Source organism: Protopterus annectens, chromosome 7.part0 (assembly GCF_019279795.1).
Source record: "Protopterus annectens isolate FY-2018-M chromosome 7.part0, PAN1.0, whole genome shotgun sequence".
NCBI classification, from domain to species: domain Eukaryota; kingdom Metazoa; phylum Chordata; order Ceratodontiformes; family Protopteridae; genus Protopterus; species Protopterus annectens.
In genome coordinates, this window is record NC_056739.1 from 679353415 (window position 1) to 679373461 (window position 20047).

Genomic DNA, 20047 nt, shown 5'->3' on the forward strand with positions numbered 1-20047 from the left:
GACTTGTGCAATGACAGGTTTGTTTTATTTGACATTTTCCAAATATGTACAGGTCTGACAGTCAGTTATATGACATGAAATGCTGCCTACATGTCAGAAATTAGAATACAGATATGGCAGGGGGGCAAGGTAACAGCCAGCAGATATGGGTCGAATAACTGGACATTCTGGACATTTCTGTACACTTGTGGGGTATGATTCTGCATACAGCTTACTACCACTCCCAGGATTTGAACCATGGCTGTGTCTGCTAAAAATAAAACACTGCCCATCACAGCTGAGTGTTCTATATAGGTATTGCTGTGTACCTCTTGTCTTATTTCTGTCTATAATTCTCCTGTGGTTTTACATTCTGACCTTGTCATTGCAACACTCTTATACAGGATTTTTTAGACAGTTGTATTATGTATTACAGTGTGGGTGACAGTGATGAGTAATACGTTATTATTCTGAGAAACTGCAACACTAACGATGCCATACAATACCAGAGTAAACAGTACCAGTGCAGGATATCAATCTATTTATAGGCACAGTGTTCATATCTGACAGACCTCTGGGAGCAATGTTTGTTAGCACTATCTGCATGTTGCCACACAAATTACCAGTTTCCACATTAGTATTCTGCACATACATCTCACTCTGTTACTGTACACACTCTGGTCACAGCTTGACAACATGGGTGTGGAGATGGGACATACTTGGCTACTTACTCTCATAACATTTTGGGGGGTTGCTAGAGTGACAGATTTGTTGCTATAGCTATCTGACAATCAGTTGTATGTCTTGTTTGCTACCTAAACGTCTGGGATCATCCCACTGATTTGCCAGGGGAACAGGGTGACAGGCAGTAGCTATGGGCCAATTTACTCGACATTCTGGACATTTCTATACACTTGTTGGGTATGATTCTGCATACAGCCTACTAGCACTCCCAGGATTCGAACCATGGCTGTGTGTGCTAAAAATATGACAGCTCACATTGCAGTTGAGTGTGCTGTTTAGATTGTGTTGTTTGTCTTTTCAGTGTTTTCTGTCTAAATCTCCCTCAGTTGTACTATTTGACCTCTTGGGATTACAACAGTCATATACATACATTCCTACGCAATTTATTTATGTAGCAAAGTGTGGGTAACTGTGCTTGCTACAACAGTACTATTAAGTGATTGCAACTCTACATTATCATATGATTCCAGAGTGAACATATGCAGTCCAGCAGTTAGACCTTAATTGTCAGGCTATTATGCTTTTATTTACATACAACTTATATTAGACTCTTCCTGTCCTATTCTCTGGTGTATGCAGTACATGCCTTAAACAATACAGGTTTTATACAGACAATTAACTTACTACTACTTTTAGATGTATTTCTTATGACAGTACATGCAAAAGTATTACTAACATGCCTTGTGTCACAACTGCTGCAGTCTACAGCTCTGGGCTTCCTGGTTCGGAGCCAGCTCAACTGCCGCTGTGAAAGACATAAGAGGAATATTTAGCCATACCTATCCATAATATACATGTGCTTGCAATTATTAAACAGGTAGTGGGCTGATACTTACAGATGGCTGGGACATCTCTTCCTAGCCTCTTGGATCCACTGATCCAAGAGATCCCCCTTTCTCCGCTTCAGGTTGGCATAGTGATGCCTGACCTGCTCACCAGTTTGGGGTATGCCAGTGGCACTGTTGAGGTCACAGGCAAGATGGTCCCAGGCTTAAACTTTGTACTGGGAACCCTGGTACTGGCCCTGCAGCAGTCTCTTGTCATGGTCTTTCACGAGGAGTCCTGCCATGACTCTGGACTCCTGAATGACCCAATGCTGCACCCAGAAGCACACACACTCTCCCATTCCAGACATAGTGCCTACAAGGGGAGGCTACAACCAGTTATGAGATGTATTCCCACCTGTTGGGTTTAAATAGAGCCAGTTTCCTGCACTTTGCTGTGATTGGACGGTTTTGAAAATGCTAAGCTATGGGAAAACCTGCTTCCCAAATGATGGAATTGCTTAAAGGGGTATACCAATGGGCAGACTGGGTTACCTGACCTACACATTGCTTACACCTGCTAAGCTGGCTGTGCAATGCTTAGTGTTGCTTAATATTTAATTTGCATTTTATTTGCATTGTGACATTGATTTATTATTCATTACATGTTATATATATATGTGTTTGTTATCCATCATTCATGTGTACATACACTGTATGGGGTCCTTGTGTTTACTAGAGGATTTCAACACTATTACAATGACACTTCATACCTGGGCTTAATGCACTACTCCATTTCACATATTTATGTCCCGTAGTAGGTTATACAATATAAAACTGTATATAGATTCCTTTCACATGTTCAGTTTATATTTCCTATAGTGAGGATCTGTTTGGTGATACCTCAGTTTTATGTACTGTTGTGCTGGTTTCATGGTTAACTGCTATGACCATGGGGTACTGGGTCCTTGGTTCAAGTCCTGCAAAGGCTATTTATTTTGTTTCTGACCAGAACAGTGGCTAATGCATACAGATTGAGTATTGCACTTTTAACCAACTGTAAGTAGGTTTACGTGGGTTTGCACAAAGGTAAGCAATGCTAACCTCCAGTTAAATATGCTAACATAGTGTTAGCTTCAATATTGCTTAACCTGTGTGCGCATTGCTTTCCCCCACACAAACGGGCTTAAACCCACTTACTACTGCTTAAATATGCTTACTCTTGTTTACTACTGCATACTCCCACCTACCACCACACTAATTTAGACAGTAATATCTAATGTTTCTTGGGAAGGTGGTGGATTTGGAAACTGTATGGATTTATCATTCATAGCATTGTCGCCTCACAGTAAGACATTGTCCTGTTCGATTCTCAGCTAAAGCGTCTTCTGTGTGGAGACATGCATGAATGGGAGTACCTTCATTGAAGATTGTGTGTCAGGGCTGGCAACTCGGCACGTAAAAATCTACTGCCAATCATTAGCAGACCGGAGTTCCGCTGTGGTGATCCCTAACCGGGAAAAGCCGAAAGACACAACAACAGCAACACATTTTACTTTCCATTTGTATCCCTGATTCTTGTGTACATATACTGTATGAGGCACTTGTGATTATCTGTGGACTTTACAACATTATGACAGTGACACCTCCCATCTGCATTTAATGCAGTACTCCAGTACATAAATATATGTTATGTCATAGGTTATGCAACAAAAGCAATTGATCATAAAGTGATTTGACATGGAAAATTGATTGCAGTGGAGTGGGATTCGAACCAGGAATGAGTGTTCATAAGGCAAATGCTCTACCCACTACACTATTGCTGCACTGCTTCATTTGCAAATATCTTGCTTTTTATCCTCTTGTGCCATTTAAGCTGCATTAACCATAGCTAAGTGATGGGCACCCATGCACCTACAGTTAAATTTAATCTGTTTTATAAAAAAAAAATTCTTTATATTTAATCTTTTAACTATTGTTCTTGTAAACTTGGGGGGATGTTGCTGGGGGTATGGGAACACCTATGAGCGGTCTTTCTCATTCTTTTTCATACACTGCTGTTCTTCATTGCAGGGGCATGTATATTGTGAGAGATCTGCTTTCAGACACGCCCCCTGCACTTGTACACGCTCCATGTCTATTTAGGAGCTCAGGCAGTGCACCTTCATTAATATGCATATCGCACTGCTGTCCTGCTCCTAAATGGCCGTTTCCGTGCAGGACTAAGCTAGTCCTGCATGGAGGGATAGTGAATCCGGGGGAATGTCATATGATAGAAAAATGTACAGATTGTTTTCCTGTTGTCCATTCTTTACATCTTGTTTTTTCCATTTTTGCTAAGGCTGTAAGAGGCCAGCTTTCTTGCTGACAGTGTGAAATGCATACATTCTTGCTAATTTTGTAAGAAAACATGTCCATTAAGCAAATTCCTTATTTTCCAAGCCACAGTCATTTAGTATGGATGCTAATTACATATTGCTAAACTCTATTTCTACATTTAAGCAAGCTTTATTTTATTCCTTATTTATTTTGCATATTTGTAACAGAATTACTTTCATCCTTTTATTCACTGTTAAATACACTCTAACAGTAATTTTTGTCAGATACATGAGAAATAAACTGTACTGACCCTGGGATGCCTTGCTTTTGTTTATCATTAATCTTTCTTGTTCTTCTAACTGCCTGTATTTTTTCCTCATAGGTGCAGTGCTCATAGATACTTTTGCAGTTTTTCGTGCCGAAACCTAGGAGGAAACAAGGCACAAAGTGCAAAAGTTGAAAATTTGAAGTAAAATTGAAATATTGAAGAAAGGTCGGGTGAGAGAAGCAAGATCCAGGGGCTGGATCAGATTTCCTCCATGGGACCCATCCGCAGGAAGGGAGGTGGAAGAAAGGCTGCTCAGCAAATTCCCAAGAAGGGGCTTCCACTCTGCCGATAGGGTGATGTCCTACCTTTCTTTTTGCTTGTTAATGTAGAAAGCACTAAAGCTTTGTTCTCCTATAGTTAAATGTGTAATCTGTAATTTATGAGGCATGATGTTAAAGGAATTTTCATAGTAATAAGATTTTTAAATGTGGGAAGGCAGGGCATCACATTAATTTCAACCAGAAATAAGACCTGAAAAAGTGAATTATAAAAAACAGTATTAGAGACTTAAATGAAGATATTATACCAGAAAAAGTACCTGTAACCAGACCCAGAAATAGATATTTATTAAGATTTGCTAAAACATTTCAAGAAAAAAAGTCTCAAGAGAACTCTGAAAGCATTATTGAGGAAAGTTCTCAAGAAAAATCTAAACGTTTTTTCATTCTCTAAAGGAATAGAGATGTCAAATTCTAAAAGAAGAATACCCCAGATAAGGCTAAGGCATCAAGGTTAATTTTATTTCATAATTTTCACAGATTTGAAGAAGTTATAAACCAAGCAGATAGTGAATGTAGTAATAATTTACCAACAAGGGATCCACAGTTTTTTATTAGATATTATTCATGAATGGGTCAGTCAGAAGCAACAAATGTTAAGGGAAAAAGAGATACCTGAAATATGGAAAAAGAAAAGTCCTATTCATAAATTGCCTTCTTTGATTTATGAATTTACAAAGTGGGGCAAACCAAATTAGAATAAAAGAAATTTTGTTAAGAAAACATTTGTTCCAGCTCTTTTACAACATGTTGTTTTGTATACATTAGAACAACACAGGACTATAGAAGCTTTGTCAAAAAGATGTTCCCATTTCCATTAAAGTGTAGAAGAATCATACAGACAGGTAAAAGAAACAACGGATGAACTAAAACCTTTACATAATGAAATTAAAGAAAAAGAGCACCAAGGCCACATGCTGAAATTTGGGTAGGAGATCACTTAGATACATATTTAATAGATACAGGAGCCGCAGTTAACATTACTATAAGAACATTCCCAGGAATAAGAACTATAAACTAAAAACAAAAATAGTTCACTTTGCAACAAAGGACCCCAAGATGTATTAGCATAAACAATTAACTATAAACTTGCAAGGTTTGGGAGGAGAAATCTCTCAAGCTCAAGTAAGTCTCCCTGTAGAAACAAAGATAAGGGAAGATACTTTCCAGCATGCATGGGTATCAGGTCCTCATCTACAAAACATCATTGGTAATGACATCTTGAAACAAAGAGGTTACATTATAGATGTATGTATATGCGTAATACAGAACTGATTAAGGGACCATTAAATGAAGTAGTACTCATCTGTGAAGCATTATGCAAGTACAGTGTCAAAGATCCAGGACATTATGATCTGGTTGAGTTATTAAAAACACCAAAGCAGGAGTTGGCTCAGCTAATCTATTGCTATCAGGATATTTTTGCCAAAAATAGGAATGACTGTAAAGTCCCTGACTTTATTCTTAAAGTAAGAGGCAGTACCAAGAAACCTATAAACCAATATCCAGTAAAGAAGGTGACAGAACAGGCAATACTAAATACTATAAAAGCTTTAGAAGCTCAAGGGGTAGTGAGAAAAATTAATTCACTAGCTAGCAGTCCATTTTGGCCTGTACAGAAGCCAGATAGAAACTGTTGTCTTACTGTTGATTACAGAAAACTTAATAAGGTGACACCTCATTCTTTGTCAATAGTACGAAGCATGCCTGGTCTTATTGCTCAGATTCATGAAAAAATGAACATTTTCTCCACATTAGATGTGAGTAATAGTTTTTGGAGCATTACTCTGGATAAAGACTCACAATGGAAATTTGCTTTTACTATAGAAGGTCAACAATATACTTTGACAAGAATGCCTCAGGACTTTCATAATGCTCGAACAGTTTTTCATTATGTAATGCAGGAAATACTAAAAATACTAGAATGTAGACCTTATATTATTCAATACATGGATGACATACTTGTAGGAGCAGAAACTGAAAAGCAGCACTTAAATGCACTAGCAGAAATTTTCCAAGAAATAATACAAGCATTGTTAAAACTGAACCCTAAAAAGAGTTCAGTTTATGAAGCATTCTGTTATCTTCCTGAATGTTATGATATCAGCAGGACAAAGAAGCATTAGTGAAGACAAAAAGCAATTGATTGGGCAGTTATCAAATCCAGTTACTGTCACAGGGTTAAGGCAAGCCCTAGGAATCTTTGGATTCTCACGGGAATGGATGCTAGATTATACAGGAAAAACAAAACCCTTGACTGATATGCTTAAAGGAAACAAAAAGGAAGATGAACCTCTCAACTGGAATGATGAGTCACTAGCAGCTTTCTCTAAGGTCAAAGAAGAACTCATTTCTGCACCTGCTTTGAGTGTCACTGAAAGAGATAACGAGTTCATCATACAGTGTGGACACAATGGTCTAATGATGATGGCCATAGTGTTGCAAAAGAGTGGATCTCAGTATCAGGGTTTGAGTTATTATTCCCAAGCTATGAGTCCAGTTGAGAAAGGAATGAGAGAATGTCAAAAGCAAGCCATCGTAGCAGAATGGTCTACTGAAGTAACATGCCATATAATTCAGGGATCTCCAGTTGTGCTACAGACCAAACATACCCCAGTGAAATACATGTTAGAAGGAAATCCAAAGGGCATGAATAATGCACAATGTAGTAGAATCACTGCAAGTTTTACAAGTCATGAAGGAGGAATCAGAGTAGAAATCCCTTGGATTAAGTTTTTACCAGAACTATTTAATTACCAAGAGGATTCTCATGAATGCCCTGACTTGGAAAATTAGGAGGAACACTTAAGGGGGGGCACCCAAACTATTGAAGAGTGCCAGAACTGTATAAAGATGGATCCATCACTCAAGCTCTGAAAGAGGGTGTTTTGTGACAGGATTGGCAATATACAATGCAGAGACCAAAGAATACAAGAAAGGTAGTCTCCCAGGGGGGTGCTCAGCAGAAAGATCTGAACTAGAAGCAGTTAAACAAGCTTTGTTATTGCCGAGACCTGTAAACATTTATACAGACAGTGAATATGTAGTCCGAGTTTTAAGATAATCTCTTCCCATTTGGGCAAGGAGAGGCTTGATTACAGCTGATGGTAAACCAATCAGTCATCAGGAAGTGTTGACAGAAATTTGGAGTTTAATAAAATATGACAATCCTTCTACAGTGAGTATAAATAAGGTCAAAGCTCACACCAAAAATGAGGTGCATGGGCAGGCTAATAAAATAGTAGACCAGCTAGCAAAATTAGGGGCCTTTGACTACAAACAAACTTATCCAATGCAAAATTATACTCAGTATACTGGCCATGTGATGCAAATGACATGGAAGAAAAACAAATAAGGGAAATGGTACAAAATATTTTGAATAAGTGCCAAATACAAATGGACTTAACTCTAAATCCTTTACCATTACATTGTACAGCTTACTTTTGTAAATATCAGTGTACAGAGTATGAGCATAGAGTGGAAAGTGAGGTAGGTAAAATCACCCAAATCCAATGTGACGGGATCATCATAACACCTACTGTATGTCGATTAACAGTGATAGGAACAGACGGACTGAAGGCATTATGGGATCCTGAATTTGAACAAGGTGCTCCTATGGCCTTAAATGCAAAAACAAAGATAATCAGCAGTTAGGAACACAGTACAAATTCTGAGAGGACAGCCAAACATTATCAAGAAAAATAAAATAGAAGAATTTGAAATAATACAAGGAAGTGAAGGGAAATGGGTTACATTTCCAAAACTTTGGTCAGTACCAGAAGAATTCAAAAAAAGGTCCTTTACATAAAGTACAAACAATTGAGCCTGAAAAAGGAAAACTTTTGTTAACTTATCATAATTTCCTAGGTCACCCAGGAAGGGAAAGATTGCAACAAATTGCTAGTTCTAAATTTAAATGGGAAGGAATGTCAACAGACATTCAAAAATCATATAGATAAATGTGTCACATATGCCATACACAATGTAAAAAAATGAAATAGAAGAAAACAATATAGACTCACATAAGTACTGGGACACTGGAAAAGGGTAGAAATGGATTTTGTAGAACATCTTCTAACAGCATCAGGAGATTTTTCTTTCTTACTTACTTTGATAAATGAGTATACTGAAAGGGTAGAAGCTCATCCAACAAAACAAAAAAAAAAATGTTAACTCAGCAGTTAGAATAATATGTGAAAAGATCATCCCAACATGGGGAGTACCCTGAGAAACACATAGTGATCAAGGGACTCAATTTACTGGAAAAGTGACAAAACAGATGTGCAAAACTTGGGGAATCAAACAAAGGTTTCAAACTCCTTACCATCCCAGAGTTCTGGAAAAGTTGAAAGAGCTAACAGAATTCTGAAGGAAGGATTAAAGAAAATGATTTCCGGGTATGAGAATCATTGGGTAAAACATTTACCCAACATTTTGATTAAGATGTGAAATTCTCCTCAGGAATGTGGGTTAACTCCACATGAATTAATGATGGGTTGACCTATGAATTTACAAGCAGGAGACATCCCTTATAGGATACCATTAGAAGAAATAAAATTATGGGACCAGCTCCAAGACCAAATCAGTTGGGCAAAAGGAAGAGTCTGTGAAGCTGGACAAGCCCATAATCTCGAACTTTGTAAGAAAATGAGATTTGGGAATCAAGGGAATACAGTTGAAACAAGGAGATCTTGTAATGGTCTGTCAGTTTTGAAACACAAGCAAATGGAATTCAAAATGGATAGGACCCTACATTGTTACCAAACTGGGGTAAGTGGCTGTACAAGTCCAGCCATATAAATATCATCCACCAAAAAATGGTTGGATTCATAAAGATCATGTGAAGATTAAAATGGAAGGGAAAAACTGAATAAGTTATGAATGTAATAACTGATATAAAGGGACATAATATCAGATAAAACTAATAAAAAACATGATTATTTTTTCTTACAGGTAATTTCAAGAAGAAATATTAAATCATGAAAAATCCTAATATTAATCATGATCCTGATGAGTTTTTAGTTCCCAACACAAGCAAAGGTGAACTTCAGCACCTTTACCAAATCATTGCAAATGTACTCAGAAACGTTTCATGCTAAGAAAATGCTGGATATGTGCTGAGATACCACAAGATGTGAACAGTGGAATTCCATTACCATCTATTCCATTAACCCTCTGGAGATGATGAACCTTACAGACCAAGACTGAGTTTCAAGAAATGACTCAAAGACACACCCTAAATGAGACTGCTGATGTTTGTTTACAAGGTGAAGGAACAAGTAATCACCCATTTATTTGGAAAAGTTCTTGTAGTGTTATTTATGCTACCCGAAATGTCAGTGAACAATCCCCCAGATTCACTATCCTTCCATGCAGGACTAGCTTAGTCCTGCATGGAAGCGGCCATTTAGGAGCAGGACAGCAGTGTGCCATGCATATTAATGAAGGCACGATGTCTGAGCTCGTAAGCAGACATGGAGCATGTAAGAGTGCAGGAGGCATGTCTGAGAGCAAATCTCTCACAATATACATGCCCCTGCAATGAAGAACAGCAGTGTATGAAGAAGAATGAGCAAGACTGCTCATAGGTGTTCGCATACCCCCAGCAAAATCCCCCCCAGGTTTACAAGAGCAATAGTTAAAACATTAAATATATAGAATTTTTTTTTTATAAAACAGATTACATTTAACCATAGGTGAGTGGGTTTGCCCATCACTTAGCTATGGTTAATGCAGCTTAAATTGCACAAGAGGATAAAAAGCAAGATATATACAACTGAAGCAGTGCTACAATAGTGTAGTGCACAGCGCACTCACCTTACGAGAAGTCATTCCTGGTTCGAGTCCCACTCCAGTACAATCCATTTTCCATGTCAAATCACTTTATGATCAATTGCTTTTATTTCATAACCTACAACATAATATATATTTGTGAACTGGAGTTCTGCATTAAATGCAGATGTAAGGTGTCATTGTCATAATGTTGTAAAGTCCACAGATAATCACAAGTGCCCCATACAGTATATGTACACAGGAATCAGGGATACAAATGGAAGGTAAAATGTGTAATGAATGATAAATCAATACAGTTTCCAAATCGACCACCATCCAAAGAACCGTTAGACATTAGTGTCTAAATTAGTGCAGTGGTAAGTGGGAGTATGCAGTAGTAAGCAAGAGTAAGCATATATAAGCAGTAGTAAGCGGGTTTAAGCCCGTTTTCAAGGGGGTAAGCAATGCGCACACAGGTAAAGCAATATCGAAGCTAACACTCTGTAAGCATATTTAACCAGAGGTTAGCATTGCTTACCTTTGCACAAACCCACACAAACCTGCTTACAATTGCTTAAAAGTGCCTTAATCAATCTGTATGCATCAACCGCTGTTCTAGCCAGAAACAAAATTAGCAGCCTTTGTAGGTCTTGAACTAGAAATGCTGTATACTAGGATCACAGTAGTTAACCACTAAGCCATCACAGCAGCACATACGATTGAGGTATCACCAAACAGATCCTCACTATAGGAAATACAAACTGAACATGTGAAAGGACTCTATATACAGTTTTATATTGTATAATCTACTACAGGACATAAATATGTGAACTAGAGTCCTGTATTAAGCCCAGATGTGAGGTGGCATTGTAATAAAGTGTTAAAATCCCCTAATAAACACAAGGACCCCATACAGTGTATGTGCACATGAATCATGGATACCAAACACATATATAACATGTAATGAATAATAAATCAATGCCACAATCCAAATATAATGAAAATTAAATAATAAGCAATGCTAAGCATTGCACAGCCCAGCTTAGTATGTGTAAGCAATGTGGAGGCCAGTTAACCCAGTCTACCCATTGGTATATCCCTTTAAGCAATGCCAACCTTAGGTAAGCAGGTTTGCCCATAGCTTAGCATTTTCAAAATTGTGGCAAAGTGCAGGAAACTGGCCCTATTTAAACCCAACAGGCAGGAATACATCTCATAACTGGTTGTAGCTTCCTCTTGTAGGCACTATTTCTGGAATGGGAGAGGGTGTGTGCTTTCAGGTGCAGCAATGGGGCATCCAGGAGTCCAGAGTCATGACAAGACTCCTTGTGAAAGACCATGACCAGAGACTGCTGCAGGGCCAGTATCAGGGTTCCCAATATAAAGCGTAAGCCTGGGGACTGTCTCGCCTGTGACCTCACAAGTGCCACTGGCATACCCCAAACTGGTGAGCAGATCAGGCATCACTATGTCGACCTGAAGCAGAGAAAGAGGGATCTCTTGGATCAGTGTATCCAAGAGGCTAGGAGGACAGGGGATGTCCCAGCAGTGTGTAAGTATCAGTCCACTACCTATTTAATAATTGCCAGCTCATGCATATAATGGACAGGCATGCCTAAATATTCCTCTTATGTCTTTCACAGCGGCAGGTGAGTGGGCTGCGAACCAGGAAGTCCATGGCTGTAGACTGCAGAGGTTGCGATGCGAGGCAGGTTAGTAATACTCTTGCATGTACTGTCATAGGAAATTAATCTAAAAGTAGTAGTAAGTTAATTGCCTGTATAAAACCTGTATTGTTTAAGGCATGTACTGCATACACAAGAGAATAGGGCAGGAAGAGTCTCATATAGGTTGTATGTAAATGAATGCTTAATAGCCTGACAATTAAGTCTAACTGCTGGACTGCATGTGTTCACTCTGGTATCATATGGTAATGCAGAGTTGCAATCACTTAATAGTACTGTTGTACTAAACACTGTTACCCACACTGTGATACATAAATAAATTGTGTAGGAATGTCTTATATGACTGTTGTAATCCCAAGAGGTCAAATAGTACAACTGAGAGAGACTTAGACAGAAAACACTGAGAAAGCAGGTCACAAAATCCAAATAGCACACTCAACTGCCACATGCACATTTGTATTTTTTTCACACACAGCCATGGTTCGAATCCTGGGGGTGGTAGTAGGCTGTATGCAGAATCATACTCCACAAGTGTATAGAAATGTCCAGAATGTCCAGTAAATCAGCCCACAGCTACTGCCTGTCACCGTGTCCCCCTGGCAAATCAATGGGATGATCCCAGACATTTAGGCAGCAAACAAGACATACAACTGATTGTCAGACAGCTATAACAACAAACCTGTCACTCTAGCAACCCCCCAAAATGTTATGAGAGTAAGTAGCCAAGTATGTCCCATCTCCACACCAATGTTGTCAAGCTGTAACCAGAGTGTGTACAGTAACAGAGTGAAACATATGTGCATAATACTAATGTGGAAACTGGTCATTTGTGTGGCAACATGCTGGTAGTGCTAACAAACATTGCTCCCACAGGTCTGTCAGATATGAACACTGTGCCTATAAATAATAGATTGATATCCTGTACTGGTACTGTTTACTTTGGTATTGTATGGCATTCTTAGTGTTGCAGTTGCTCATAATAATAAGGTATTACTCATCACTGTCACTCACACTGTACTACATAATACAACTGTCTAGGAAGTCCTGTATAAGAGTGTTGTAATTACAAGGTCAGAATGTAAAACCACATGAGAATTATAGACAGAAATCAGATAAATGCTACACAGCCATACCTATATAGCACACTCAACTGTTTTAGGCAGTATTTTATTTTTAGCAGACACAGCCATGGTTCAAATCCTGGGAGTGGTAGTAAGCTGTATGCAGACTCATACCCCTCAAGTGTACAGAAATGTCCAGAATGTCCAGTTTTTCGATCCATATCTCTGGCTGTTACCCTGCCCCCTGCCATATCAGTGTTCTAATTTCTGACATGTAGGCAGCATTTCATGTCATATAACTAACTGTCAGACCTGTACATATTTGGAAAATGTCAAATAAAACAAACCTGTCATTGTACAAGTCAGTAAAGATTTAAGAGGCAATAGTCAAAATATGTCCCGGTTCACCTGCATGTGGTGAAGACATGCCCAGAGTGTGTGCAAAAGGAGATGGACAGGTATGTGCATAACATCAACATTGAATCGGGGAGTATGTTTAGAAACAGTTAGGTAGAGTTAACAAACAATATCTCCACAGGTATACCAGATAAGAGGTGTATACTGCAGGTAGAACCAGTTCATGTATATAGTTTTCGACAACCATACCACTATCCAAGCTAAGGCAATAGGGTAGTGTACTAATACCTGTAAGGTACAGAGCACAGCACTGACTAGGAAAGTAATGTGAACTACAGGAATATACTAGTTGTTAATTGACATATTTCTCCCCCCCCACCATATCTGCAACAATAAACTAAATACACAACTCTATTGGTGTTTGCTGAATTAACTCTACTGTTGGGACATATGTCCTATTTTTTGATAATTATTTAAATTTGATTCTATGCATGTGCTATGTTGAAATACTCCCGCATTGGTGGCATGTTGCCATCAATGTACCTGCATGCTGTTGTAATGACCACTGTTGTGCCATATATGCATGTGTTCTGTTTGCTATGCAACTGTTCAATATCTGGTGTTTGGGTTAATGGGAATATCTATGCATGCTATTACACCTAATCCTGGAATGTGTTGACTATTACTAACACACATATGTTGATAAAATTAAAACACCATAGCACGTTTGGGAAGGCCGGTCCCGGCGGACCCACCTGTCCCACCTCAGCTGGCTGTGGCACCGGGAACGAGCACATCTGGAGCCCAATCAGGAACCTCATCGTCCATTGGACCTGCATCCACTTTGTGTGGAACTGCCTCAGGGGATGGGACTCGTTCCCCCACTGGGAGCAGGGCGAGGACAGGAACCTGTCACCCATCGCCAGGTCCGGGTCATGGTGCGTAGCAAGCTCCGCAGGGAGGTTGGAGATCTGCTACGGCAATTGAGAACCGTGTGTCAAAACTAGAGGGTGGGCCTCACCCTCCTACTCTGCCCCAGCACAGCCACCTTCGGGGCTATGAAGGTGCAGTGGTGACTGCCCATAGGTGGGGACCTCAGTCCCACTGTTTCCACTGGGGGACTCATAGGCTTCCAATTTCCCAGTACACCTCCCCATCAAGGTGTTTACCCACCACATGTGTCATATACCACCCCTGTATGCATCTTGTTTGTCTTGTTTGTTAACCTGCCCAACCTACCTCCCCAGATATACCTACTATCCCTCCCCAAGATCCCACTCTCACCTGAAAAAAAAATGGACAATCTGTTCACAAAAAAAATATTGATATTACACCCACCCCCACAGCCAAACATGTCTGCCCTGCAATACAATACCAAATGTTGCAAGTCCCATAACCAGGACCCGACACAACATGGGCACAAGATGTTAACAGTAATCCATCTCACCTGTATGATGTCAGGCTGGTATCAATAACATATCATGCAGTACAGTCTGGCTACCTTAGGGAATGTACAATGTGGAAACAATAAACATTCCTAAGATACACATACACACACACACACACATATATGCAGATATATATATATATATATATATATATATATATATATATATATATATATATATGTAACTACACATACACACACAGAGATATGTATAGGAAGATACATGTTTAGAGGGTGCACACCATACAGAACAGCCAGTATTCTTACAGTTGACACCTTACCAAATGGACACTGTATGAGTCACCAATACAAAAGACAACTGTTGCCTGAAACATATTCCGACAGAGAGGTCAAAGGATATAACACCACACACAGGTTTGCATACATGAGAAAGCTTTATTTGTGTACTATTACAGTTGTATATGCCATGTCATATAGCTGTTTAGCCTTTGAAATACATATACACAGACTAATGCAACTCTCAAACAGATCAATTAATACAGTATTCCAGAAAGCATAACATATGTTGCTGTCCAGGCCAAGACCTTCAAGTAGTACAACAGTAAAGACAGGCTGTGCCACAGGATAACAATCAACAGTAAGTAATGCAGATTTGTAGTCCAGAAGCCTCTATCTACACTCTGTACACAATCCCTAAGGGGAAAAGACTTCAGTTGGCACAATGGGATGTATCTGTTCCATAATAAGACGTAACTAAATCCATCACAATCACACTGACAAACAGAACACTCTGTATGGGAGGAAGCAGTAGGCCTGCATTTTCCCAAGGTGAATTGTATGGTAATGTACATCCAGATACCTTAAGGCAGCTTACTCCTGATATACCTCACATGTTGTTACAGCCTAGGTTAGTTATGGTGCATCCCCCCCATGGACTGACATACAGGGGCATATATCACTGTTACATACACTGACATCTGGACTGCAGAAGAGCATACATGTATTGTGCAGATGAAGCCCACACATATATGGACCCAACCCCACAATAGCTGTGGGGGCCACAATAGCAGTGGAATGATGGCAGGAATGGCAGCATGACATACTCGCAGGCCACTACATAACAACCCCTGACAGCATGTCATATGGACAAAGCATGATATGTAGGTGGAGAACAGATGCCGGAACACAGGCCCATATGTGAAATAGTGTTCTCATACAATAAGCAAGTTGCTTGTGTTACAGGAGAGTCTGCAACATACCCTTAGTCAGGAATATGAAGTCAGAAACACAAATGGCTGTAGTCATGTACTGACAGCACTCAACACACACACTGCCAGTGATATAATATCTGACACAAGACCTGTGTGGTAGACAGACAAAACATAACAGGCACACCTCTGGCCATCAAGTGGATATGCCCACAGTTGAGAGCTATGCAGACAGACTGCATTCCATGTTAAACTAGTATGTACACACAAACCCTGTAACACTGGTGCTATACAATGCATACAACAACACTACTCACATTCTGTCTGTAGTTCTGGAACCTCATACAAATATGTAGCTGGCCTGAGTGTGCAAGTTCTCTTGTTAGAGGCATTGGTACCTGCTGTCTGTAACACTGCTGCCCACACACAGGAAGGATGTCCACCATAAGGGAAAGGTAAAGGGACCATGCCCACATGATGTAGGGATTTATAGTAGTGGGTTGCCATGACAGTGGTAATTGTAAGTACTACACAGCATGCTGCATGCAGGAAGTAGGTGGAGGAAACTGACTGGTGCAGAGGCCATCACCTGATCATGTGCATCACCTGCAAAAGCCATGTGGCAATCTGTTCCTAGCAGCTCAATCCATTTACTGGAGAGAGAGAGAGAGAGAGAGAGAGAGAGGGAGAAACAGAAACCAGATCTGCAACCAAAACAGAAACAAAGAAAGCAGGCTAAGATCATAGCCAAGGAGAAGAAAAAAACTCCTACAAGGAAGCCATGCACAATACACCTCATTCCCACAACTGGTATGTGAAGTATATATGCATGTAATTGACTGTAGTACTTGGTTCATAATACTGGGATAGATGATGTGGAATTATATATATGTGCCATCAGGTGTTGTAATGATGTTCAGCTGAACAACTGCTATGAACAATACAGTCTGTCCCTGTGGGTAGTGGGCCATACCCATCAACTGTGCAGAGCAGCACTGACTGACAAGATGTAAGCCAACATAGTGTGTGTTGTGTAATGGAAAGGATGTATATTACTGTGGCCAATAGCTGGTAGTGAAAGTAATGTCAAAATGATGGACACATGGGTTCCAGAGCCCACCACTTGCAGGAAACTCAGGTTAACATGTATTGTAGCATGCTGAAATGCCATAGGTGTGTAATAGGCCTACCTGCAATCTGGTCCTATATATACCCCCTAATGTTAGGCTGTGTCCATATGTGGCACCTGTCTGTGTTGTAGCAAGGCAGAACAGTGAAGCTGTGCAGGAAGGAGAGTTAGAGATTGTGGACCTAATGTCTGAATGTACCCCATATATAGGTATGTATGTGTGTGTATATATATATATATATATATATACATGCATGTCTACAGATATACAGATATCCATATGTAGATATATATATATATATATATATATATATATATATATATATATATATATATATAGATATATATATATAGATATATATATATATATATATATATAAACACATACATACAACATAAAATATATCTGCACACAAACACACACACACACACACACACACACACACACACACACACACACACATATATATATATATATATATAGAGAGAGAGAGAGAGATATGAGTATGTCTACATATATACAAACACACACACATATGTATGTAAATACATGTCCCCTATATTACCACCACAGTGCTGCATGCTATGTGTGAGGGAACATCACACATAGCAATACAAACAGATATATACAGCTGTAAGTGAGTGCAACATGGACGGGTATGTCACATGTGAACCCCTTGTTGGGACCACATTGCCCTTGTCTGTGAAGTAGTGAATGGGAATATGGGGAAGGATAGCAGGTATATTTGTGGAGGTGGTTCAAGTTGGTAGATATAGAGGACAGCCTACTACAGGGGTGGTATATGTCACATGTGGTGGGTAAACACCCTTGATGGTGTTTGTGTTCTGCAATGTGGAAGCCCCATGAGCCCCCATGTAGAAACAATGCAAACAAGGCTCCCACCCATTGCTAGTCACTACAGCAGTTCCACGGCCCTGAAGGTGCCTGGCCTGGAGGCTGAGCAGGAGGAGCATGTGGACCCTGTGATTGTGCACTCGGTGCCTCAAGGTGCTGTAGCACATCCCGCAAGTTTCTGTGGAGCCTCCAATGAAACAGACTCTGGATCTGACCTCAGTTGACAGGATCATGCCTGTGTGTGCCCCTAGGGGGGGACTACATCCCCTGAGGTTGTTCCAATTGAAGGTAGTGCTGGACCAGTAGATGAGGAGGCGCCAGGGTGGGTCCCACATGTGATGTCGCCTGGTAACATGGCCAGGTGAGGTGGGAGAGGTGGTTCTGCTGGCAACTATTCCCTAAACATGCTATTGTGTCACTGTTATAGAACATATGTGGGTAGTAATAGTCCTCACAATCCCGGAACATGTCCAACAGCATGCCTAAATATCCCCAATAACACAGAATGATGGATGTGCAGCAATCACATAGCTAGCATACCACATGCATATATGGAACCATAGTGGCCCTGACAATGGCATGCAGGTGAAATAGTCCATAACAGGCCAGCAATGATAGTATCCACACAGAGAACATAGCTACAAAAACATAGCAGAAAGTGTGGTACAACACATTATATGTCCCAATGGCAGGTAAGCTGCAGCCATTCCTACTGAGTTGTGTGAACAGTTTGTTGTCATTGATATGGTGGGGAGGGGTGACAGATATGTGCATTAAGAACTATGGTAACCTCACTATATGAGTTGCTCAGACCTGTTTTGATCTTTATGTCTTTCAGGCAGGATGTCCCATGGCTGTTTACCAGGGTATTCAGTGGCAGAAAATGAGGTCATATTGAATCACCTTATACAGCACTATCCAGTTCTGTTCAGCAGGACCGCCCATGAGCAGCAGGAGTGGACAGGTCTGAGGAATGATCTAGTCCACAGGGTCAATGATGTCGGCCTGCATAACCGCAGTTATAAGCAGGTCCAACATCATGTACTGATGTGCTTTGCAGTGCCTGTCAGGGTGCTGCTGCAGTCTGGGGGGATCACCTCGCAACAGGGGGGTCATGCCATCCATCCCCCCCGACACGTGTCAAGCAGCTCCTCGCCAGCCTTGTGGCACCTGCCCGCCTGCACACCCAACTGGCAGAGACCATTGTGGAGGTGGGTGCTACCCACACACTGGCTGAGGATCATGCAGGTAAGGCCACAGGGCACATCAGTAGACCACTGTTGCATATGCATCCACATCTGTACAGGGATATCATTCATATGTGAGATATATATATATATATATATATATATATATATATATATATATATATATATATATATATATATATATATATATATATAGTTAGTCTGTTTCTGCATAGTAGTAATAAACAGATGTGCATAAGTGGCAGTATTGTGGACTTATACTGTTGATGTACTGTAATGCTGCACCCACGCTGTAGCAATGCCACAGCTGTGGCCACTGACATCACATCTCTCTTATGTAGATCCCTCTGGTATGCCACCAAGACAGCAGCCTGTAACTGGTGAGTATGGTTTATGTTCATGCTTGCCAATACACCTGGCATGTAATGGCTATGGTATATTCCATGTACATATCTAACATACCTACCCATAATGCATGCCATACATGTACACGTATTATTGCTGTTAAATGCACCGCATCACAGTGGTGACCATGATGGGGTATCTGAAGGGTATGTCAGACACCTTCAAGATAACTACCATCCTGTCATTATGTAATGTGTCCACAGGGATCTGTGGTCCATATTATTAGCTGGGACTAGGCTGTTACATGTGGTGTTCATTGTTTGGAACACTGCAAACTGACAGGCATGTGTATGCCATACTTGTCAAGCATCTGCAAAAAGGTTAAAGGTGGGGAGGGTGTGTCATCATGACACACCAGTGCACTGCAGCAGGGATCCTAAGGATGCTAAGATTGGCTGTATCTGGACACAGTCAGGTTCAGGAACTGTGGCAGATGTAACGCTAACTCCACAGCAATAGTGACAGCAGTGTGTGAACTCCAAGGGATGTGCACATGAGTAGACCTTGCAATCATGCAGAGTTGGGGGACATGTGTAGGGCAGACTG